The 9331-nt window shown below is 39.7% G+C and overlaps 1 long non-coding RNA gene across 1 annotated transcript in view; it reads left to right on the top strand.

The window, feature by feature from the left end:
- The window catches only part of LOC119876967, a 37741-nt gene extending 28410 nt beyond the window's left edge, over positions 1–9331 (top strand). Inside the window, exon 4 of the long non-coding RNA XR_005369278.1 lies at positions 9272–9331. This is a non-coding gene — a long non-coding RNA (uncharacterized LOC119876967). The remainder of the gene's footprint in view (positions 1–9271) is intronic.

Raw genomic sequence — 9331 nt, forward strand, 5'->3', positions numbered from 1 at the left:
CAGCCATTAGAAATGACAAATACCCACCATTTGCTTCAACGTGGATGGAACTGGAGGGTATTATGCTGAGTGAAATAAGTCAATTGGAGAAAGACAAACATATGATCTCATTCATTTGGGGAATATGAAAATTAGTGAAAGGGAATAAAGGGGAAAGGAGAAAAAATAAGTGGGAAATATCAGAAAAGGAGACAGAACATGAAAGACTCCTTATGCTGGGAAATGAACTAAGAGTGGTGGAAGGGGAGGTTGTAGGGCTGTGGGGGTGACTGGGTGGCAGGCACTGGTGTCAGCACTTGACGGGATGAGCACTGGGTGTTATTCTGTATGCTGACAAATTGAACACCAATAAAAACTAAATTTATTAAAATAATAATAATAATAAAGATACAAAAAAAATAAATGGACAGAAAACATGAATAAACATATTTCCAAAGACACACAGATGGCCAACAAACACATGAAAAGGTGCTCAACATCACTGATCTATCAGCGAAAATACAAATTAAAACTACAAAGATATATTACCTCACACCAATCAGAATGATTAAAATTGAGAACACAGGAAACAACAGATTTTGGAAAGCATATGGAGTCAGGGGAATCCTCTTGCACTGTTGGTGAGAATAAAACTTGTGCAGCCACTGGAGATAACACTATGGAGGTTCTTCAAAAAATTAAAAATAGGGATCCCTGGGTGGTGCAGCGGTTTGGCGCCTGCCTTTGGCCCAGGGCGCGATCCTGGAGACCCGGGATCGAATCCCACGTCGGGCTCCCGGTGCATGGAGCCTGCTTCTCCCTCTGCCTGTGTCTCTGCCCCCCTCTCTCTCTCTCTCTGTGTGACTATCATAAATAAATAAAAATTAAAAAAAAAACATGTATAGTTATAAAAAAAATTAAAAATAGAATTATACTATCCAGCAATTGCACTATTATGTATTTACTCAGAGAATATTCACAAATTAATCAGCATAGTACATTACATTAATAAGAAAAAAAATTATATGATCCTTCCAGTAGATGCAGAAGAAACATTTGACAAAGTACAAAATACATTGATCATAAAAATCCTTCAACAAAATAGGCTTAGAAAAAACACAACTCAACATGATAAAGGCCATATATGAAAAACCCACTGCTTACATCATACTGAATGGGGGAAAAACTGAGAGGTTTCTCCATAAGATCAAGAACAATGGTAATATGTCAATTTTCACTTCTATTCAACCTAGAACTGGTAGTCCTAGCCACAATATTCAGGCAAAAAAGAAATAAAAGGCATCCAAATTGGTAGGAAGAAGTAAACCTTGAAGTATTGGCAGATGACATGATACTCTATATAAAAAACCTGACACTCCATCAAAAAACTACTAAAACTGATAAGTGACTTCAAAATGGTCACAGGATACAAAATCAAGGTACACCTGTTGAATCCTTTTACACTAATGATAAAGCAACAGAAAGAGAAATTAAGAAAAAAAATCCCATTTACAATTACAGCAGATAAATAAAATAAAATAAATGAAATAAAATAAAATAAATAATAAAATACCTAGGAATAAACTTAACCAAGGAAGTGAATCATCTTTATCCTGTAAACTACAAAACTTTAATGAAAGAAATTGAAGGTGACACAAATGGAAAGATATTTCATGCTCATGAATTGAAGAATAAATATTGTCAAAATGTCTATATTACCCAGAGGAATACACATAGTTAATATAATCCCTATCAAAATGCCAACAGCATTTTTCACAGAACTAGACTAATAATCCATCCAGAAATTTTAATTTCTATGGAACCACAAAAGACCTCAAATAGCCAAAGCAATCATGAAAAAGAAAAAAAAAACTGGAGGTATCACCATTCTGACTTGTTACAGTGCAAAACTGTATTGGTCAAAATAGTATGGTATTGGCACAAAAATATACACACAAGTCAATAGAACAAAGGGAAATAAAAGCAAAAATAAACTATTGGGACTACATCAAAATGAAAAGCTTATGTACTGTGAAGGAAACAATCACCCAAATTAAAAGGCAACCTATGAACAAGAGAAGATATTTGCAAATGAGATATTCAATAAAGCATTAGTATCAAAAATATATGAAGAACTGAGACAATTCAACACCCTTAAAAACAAATTTTTCAATTTAAAAACTGGGCAGATGACATGAATAGACATTTTGCCAAAGAAGACATACAGATAGCCAACAGTCACATGAAAAATGTTCATCATTACTCACCATCAGGGAAATGCAAATCAAAACTACAATACCTAATACCTGTCAGAATGGCTAAAATCAAAATGCAAGAGACAAGTGTTGATGAGGATGTGGAGAAAAAGCAACTCCACTGTTAGTTGAAGTGCAAATTGGTACAATTACTGCATAAAACAGTATGGAGTTTCCTCAGAAAGTTAAAACTAGAACTACCTTGATCGAGTATTCACACTACTGGGTATTTACCCAAAGTATACAAAAAACACTATTTCAAAAGTATATATGCACTCCTAAGTTTATTGCAGCATTATTTACAACAGCTAAATTATGGAAGCAACCCAAGCATTCATCAATAGATGAATGGATAAAGAATGATGTGTGTGTATACATACATCCATACATATATTCATATATGTATACATATGTATACATACAGATTGTATGTATGTATATACACATATGAATATATGGATGTATGGATATTATTCAGCCACAAAAAAAATAATAAAAGCTTGCCATTTGCAACATCGATGAAACTAGAGAATAAAATGCTGAGTGGGATAAGTCAGTCATAGAAAGACAAATACCATATGGTTTCACTCAAATGTGGGATTTAAAACAACTTGGAAAAAAGAGAGAGGGTGTGGCAAGATGGCAGAAGAGTAGGGGTCTTCATCTCATCTATTCCTGTTAATTTAGCTAAATAATTATCCAATCATCCTGAACGCCTAGGAATTCAACCTGAGATATAAGAAAAGAATGACTGGAACTAAACAAATAGAAAGTGACCACTTTTTGCAACATAGGAGTGTGGAGAAGAGAAACGGAGGGAGTATGTGAGAAGATAAATGGCAGGGGAAGGGAGCCCTTGTCCCTGGCTACTAGAACGTGATATGGCCCTGCAGCCCGACCTCAGGACCTTCCGAAATCTGCTCCAGTGAGAGATTTCCCTTCTGGAAAGGTTCTCAGTGGTGAAGGAGGGCAGAATCACAGCTGGGATGGTGGGTCTCAAGATCCCCAGGGTCAGAAAAAACAAGGATGCCTGAGCTGGCAACATTCCCCAGCATTGGAGCAGGGAAACTGGTTTAGGTCAGCGAGGCTGGGAGGTGGCTCTCAGCTCCCTTTGTCATGAACCACAAACCCTGGATGCTCTGGTGGCCACTCTCCACATTGGGACCCTGCAAAAGATGAGAATGCACTAACCCTCCCACCTCGTCAGGGAGAGGCAGAGTGGGTGCTCACTCCGCGAGGTGAGCGATCTCCATGCCAGGGCCCTGAAAAGGACAGGAACGGTATAAGCTTCTGCTTCCTCCAAGAGGGGCAGGCCAGGTGAGCCCACAATCTGGCAAAAGGTCTCCCTGCTGGGGACCTGAAATTGCACAAGTCAGTGACCCTCTGACTTCCCCAGAAAGGATCAGAGTGCTGGGGCACCATTGTAACCCACAGAGTTTAGCACACATGGCCATCTTTCAGCTCCTGGTCTGGAGATCAGTATGGCCATTTTGATTTTCACTCTATAAAGAGGTGTGGAAAGCCTTCAGAAAACAAAAGCCACACACAGCAGTTTACACTGGGCCAGGCAACTCTCCCCAGGTACAGACACCTGAGGATCACTGCAGCAGGCCCTCCCGCAGAGGACCAGCAGGAAGAACAAGTGAACAGCAAGTTTCCAGGCCACATAGGACTCTAGAACTCCAGGGCTGGGGAAAATAGTGTATAGAACTCCAGGTTTTTTCTTATGATTTGTTTATCTTTCAATTAAAATTTCTTAATTTTTTTTCATTTTTTCCAATTTCAATTAATTTCTTATTTTATCAACTCTTTGATTTTAAGTATTTCTTTTAGCTTTCATTTTTTACAAAAATATGTTATATTCTTCATTTTTGGCTTCCTTTCACTGTATTCAATAAAATTTTTGTATATATATGTAAAAGTATTGTTGTCTTTATAATTTTGGAATGTAGTATCTTCTAACACATGGACCAAAATACACTCAGGACCAAGAGGATCACACTGTTTTGTCAACTTGGTGAGATTATATTCTCTATTCCCCATCCCACTACCCTCCCCCTTTTTTCGTTTTGTTTTTCTTTTCCTTAGTTGTTTTCTTCTCTGGTTTCTGATTTCTTCAGCTTTGTCTACAGTGGGCATTTTGCTTGGGTCATGGTTGGTATTTTTTATTAGATTCACTCGTTTCAGCCTGCTTTACTGGAAAAAATGACTAGAACAAGGAATTCAAAACAACAACAAAAAAAGAACCAGAGGTAATACTATCACCACAGAACTAATAGATATGGATTTAAGTAAAATGTCAGAGATGGAATTCAGGATAACAATTATAAAGTTTCTAGCTGGGCTTGAAAAAAAAATAAAAAACTCTAAAGGATTTCTTAGTGCAGAAATTAGATTTAAGCAGGTAGAAATTAAAATACTCTGAGATCCAGTCTAAACTGGATGCTCTAATGGCTAGAGTAAATGAGGCAGAAGACAGTATAAGTGTCCTAGAAGACAAGTTGATGGAAAGGAAGGAAGCTGAGGAAAAGAGACAAAAACAACTAATAGCCCAGAGTAAAGGCTTCAAGAAATCAGTGATGCCATTAAAAAAAAAAGAACATTAGAATTATTGGAATCCTGAGTGCACAGAGAGCAAAGGAGGGCCAGAAGGTATATTTGAGCAACTCATAGCTGTGAACTTTCCTAATCTGGAGAAGGAAATAGGCATTCATATCCAAGAGGTAGAAAGGACACCTTCCAAAATCAATAAAAACAGGAAAACACCCAACATGTAAGAGTGAAGCTTGCAAATTTGAGAAATAAAGAGAAAATTCTCAAAGCAGCTTGAGACAAGAGATTCCTAATCTACAGAGGTGGGAACATTAGATTGGTGGCAGACCTATCCACAGAGACCTGGCAAGCCCGAAATGACTGGGATGACAAATTCTTTTTCTTCAGTTTTTGTGTAGTTGTTACCATTTTTTAAATTGTGGTTTCCATAAGTTTTAATTTGACATTCCATCCATATAGCAGTACATATTAAGTTGATGGTTGCTTAAGTTTGAACCCATTCTATAAGCAATAAACTTTTACTTCTCCTTTCATCACATTTTAAGGATATGATGTCATACTTCACATCTGTGTACATAAATCTCCTGACTGACTTCTTACAGATATCCTTAATTTTACTGCTTTTCTGCTTCCTACATTTTTTTCTTTTTACTTCTGCTTAAAGTCTTTCTTTAACATTTCTTTATTCCATTAAGTCTTGTTTAGTGGTCATAAATTCCTTTAACTTTTTTTTTTTTTTTTTTTTTTTTTGGTGTGGGAAAATTTATGTCTCCTATTCTGAATAATAGCCTTGCTGGATAGAGTGTTATTGGTTGTAAGTTCTTGTACTTCCAGCACTTTGAAGACATCATGACACTCCCTTCTGACCTACAAATTTTCTATTAAAAATCAGCTGATAGCCTTCTGATGTTTCCCATGAATGTGACTATTTTCTTTTCTCTTGCTGCTTTAACAATTCTCTTTTTCACTACTTTTCTTGCCATGTCTTACCATGTGTCTAGATGTGGTCCTTCTTGGGTTGATTTTCTTTGGTGATCTCTGTGCCTCCTGAATTTGAATTTCTGTTTTTCTTCTCAAGATTTGGGGAGTTTTCAGCTATTATTTCTTCAAATGTATTTTCTGCTCCTTTTTCCCTCTCTTCTCCTTCTGAGATCCCTACAATGCAAATGCTATTGTGCTTGATGTTGTTGAGTTCCATTTAATCTATCATTTTAATTATTCTTTTGTCTCTCTCCTGTTCAGCTTGATTTCTTTTCATTACTTTGTCTTCCAGGTCACTAATCCATCCTTCTTTCCTGTATCCTAGTACTTAGCCCACTACTGTATTTTTAATTTCAGTTATTGAGTTCTTTATCTCTGATTGTTTTTTTTCATTTTTCAAGTTTTTATTTAAGTTCTAGTTAATTAACATACAGTGTAATATTAGTTTCAGTAGTACAAATTAGTAATTCATCACTTACATATAAAATTCATTGCTGGGATCCCTGGGTGGTGCAGCGGTTTGGCGCCTGCCTTTGGCCCAGGGTGCAATCCTGGAGACCCGGGATCGAATCCCACATCGGGCTCCCGGTGCATGGAGCCTACTTCTCCCTCTGCCTGTGTCTCTGTCTCTCTCTCTCTCTGTGACTATCATAAATAAATAAAAAAATTTAAAAAAAAATTTTTTAAATAAAATAAAATTCATTGCTCATCACAAGTGCCCTCCTTAATACCCATCACTTATTTAGCCCATCCCCTGCCCACCTCCCCTCCAGTAACCCTCGGTTTGTTTCCTATAGTTAAGAATCTGTTTTCTGATGAGAGACACCTAACTCTGGGAAACGAACAAGAGGTAGTGGAAAGGGAGGTGAGTTGGAGGTTGGGGTGACTGGGTGATGGGCACTGAGGGGGGCACATGGCAGGATGAGCACTAGATGTTATGCTATATGTTGGCAAATTGAACTCCAATAAAAAAAATTTAGGGAGGCGAGGCAAGAGGGCAGAAGAGTAGGGTCCCCAAGTCACCTGTCCCTACCAACTTACCTAGATAACTTTCAAATCATCCTAAAAACCTACGAATTCGGTCTGAGATTTAAAAAGAGAACAGCTGGAATGCTACAGTGAGAAGAGTTTGTCCTATCAAGGTAGGGAGACAAAAAAAAGAAATAAAAAAGCATCCAAGGGGGAGGGGCCCTGCAAGGAGCCAGGCTAAGGCTGCAAGGCAGTGTTCCCAGGACAGGAAAGCCCAGTCCCGGAAAGCAGGAGCTTAACCAACCTTCCCAGATGGAAGGCACTCGCAGGGAGTTGGAGCAGGATCCCAGGAGGGGCAGTGGAGCCCAAGATTCCCAAGGGCACTAACAGAGGAACTGCCCCAGGGGGAGGGCGCCACACACCATGGGCCTAACTCCCAAAAGGACTGGAACACGTGCCCGGCACAGCCTCTGGAGCAGCTCAGAGGCGGCTCCGGCAGCGGCCCGGCGGGGAGGGGCTGTGCAGCCCGGGAGCACATTCCAATGGCAAAGGCCCCAGAGCCCAGGACGCTGTGGAACACAAGCCAAGAACTGGCACTCCCCCCGGGACAGGCAGAGGCTGGGAGGACACAGGAAAGCAAGGACGCTCCTGCCGCTGCGCAGCCCGAGCTGGGCAGATCAGTGCCCCCGGCCCCTGAAGCATTGAGGCCACTGCGGACTGGGAGCTGCAGTAGTTCCTGCAGGAGCTGACTCCAGAGTTGGAGAGCTGGCCACCGCCACTGATGTTGTTCCTCCTGGTGTCACCTTGTACCTGGGACTGAGCAGGGGCCTCACAGGATAAACAGTTCCCACTGAGCCCTGCACCTGACAAGGGACTGAGCAGCTACCCCAGGTGCACACACCTGAGAAGTAGCACCGCAGGCCCCTGCCCTAGAAGACCAGGTAGAAGGACAGGGGAAAAGCCAGTTATTGACCAAGTGGCACAGGAAAGTTCCAGGGGAAGTAGAGGGATTTACAGTATACAGAATCAGAGGATACTCCCCTTGTTTTTTGTTTTCTATTTGTCTCCCCTCTCCCCCCCCCCCTTTTTTTCTCTTTTTCTCCTTTTTCCAGTACAACCAGTTTTTGGCCACTCTGCACTGAGCAAAATGACTAGAAGGAAAAACTCACCACAACAGAATCAGAAACAGTCCTCTCTCCCACAGAGTTACAAAATGTGGATTACAATCCAGTGTCAGAAAGCCAATTCGGAAGCACAATTATAAAGCTACTGGTGGCTCTGGAAAAAAGCATAAAGGATTCAAGAGACTGCATGACTGCAGAATTTAGATAAAATCAGGCCAAAATTAAAAATCAATTAAAGGAGATGCAATCCAAACTGGAGGTCCTAAAAACGAGGGTTAACAAGGTAGAAGAATGAGTAAGTGACATAGAAGACAAGCTGATGGCAAGAAAGGACACTGAGGAAAAAAAGAGAAAAACAATTAAAAGATCATGAGGATAGGTTAAGGGAAATAAATTACAGCCTCAAAAGGAAAACTCTATATTTAATTGGGGTTCCTGATGACGCCGAAAGGGACAGAGGTCCAGAAACTGTATTTCAACAAATCATAGCTGAGAACTTCGCTAACTTGGGAAGGGAAACAGGCATTCAGATCCAGGAGATAGAGATATTCCCCCCTAAAATCAGTAAAAACCACTCAACACCTCGACATTTAATAGTGAAACTTGCAAATTCCAAAGATAAAGAGAAGATCCTTAAAGCAGCAAGAGACAAGAAATCCATAAACTTTACGGGGAGAAGTATTAACAGCAAACCTCTCCACAGAGACCTGGCAGGCAAGAAAGGGCTGGCCAGATATATTCTGGGAACTAATTGAGAAGAACATGCAGACAAGAGTACTTTATCCAGCAAGGCTATCATTTAGAAAAGGAGACATAAAGAGCTTCCAAAATAGGCAGAAACTGAAAGAATATGTGAACCCCACACCGGCTCTGCAAGAAATATTAAGGGGGACCCTGTAAAAGAAAGAGGAACTCCAAGGAAACAAATCACAGAAACACGGACTGAATAGGTATCAAGATGACACTAAATTCATATCTCTCAATAGTAATTCTGAACGTGAATGGCTTAATAACCCCATCAAAAGGTGCAGGGTTTCAGACTGGATGAAAAAGCAAGACTCATCATTTGCTGTCTATAAGAGACTCATTTTAGACCTAAGGACACCTACAGCCTGAAAATAAAAGGCTGGAGAACTATGTACCTTTCAAATAGTCCTCAAAAAAAGGGGTAGCCATCCTTATATCAGATAAATTAAAGTTTATCCCAAAGACTGTAGTAAGAGTTGAAGAGGGACACTATATCATACTTAAGGATCTATCCAACAAGAGGACCTCACAATAATGAATATTTATGTCCTGAGTGTGGGAGCTGCTAAGTATATCAATTAATAACCAAGTTAAGACATACTTAGATAATAATACACTTATACTTGGTGACTTGAATATAGCGCTTTCTATTTCTATTGATAGGTCTTCTAAGCACAACATCTCCAAAGAAACAAGAGCTTTAAATGACACACTGGACCAGAT

Source organism: Canis lupus, chromosome 14 (assembly GCF_011100685.1).
Source record: "Canis lupus familiaris isolate Mischka breed German Shepherd chromosome 14, alternate assembly UU_Cfam_GSD_1.0, whole genome shotgun sequence".
NCBI lineage: Eukaryota > Metazoa > Chordata > Mammalia > Carnivora > Canidae > Canis > Canis lupus.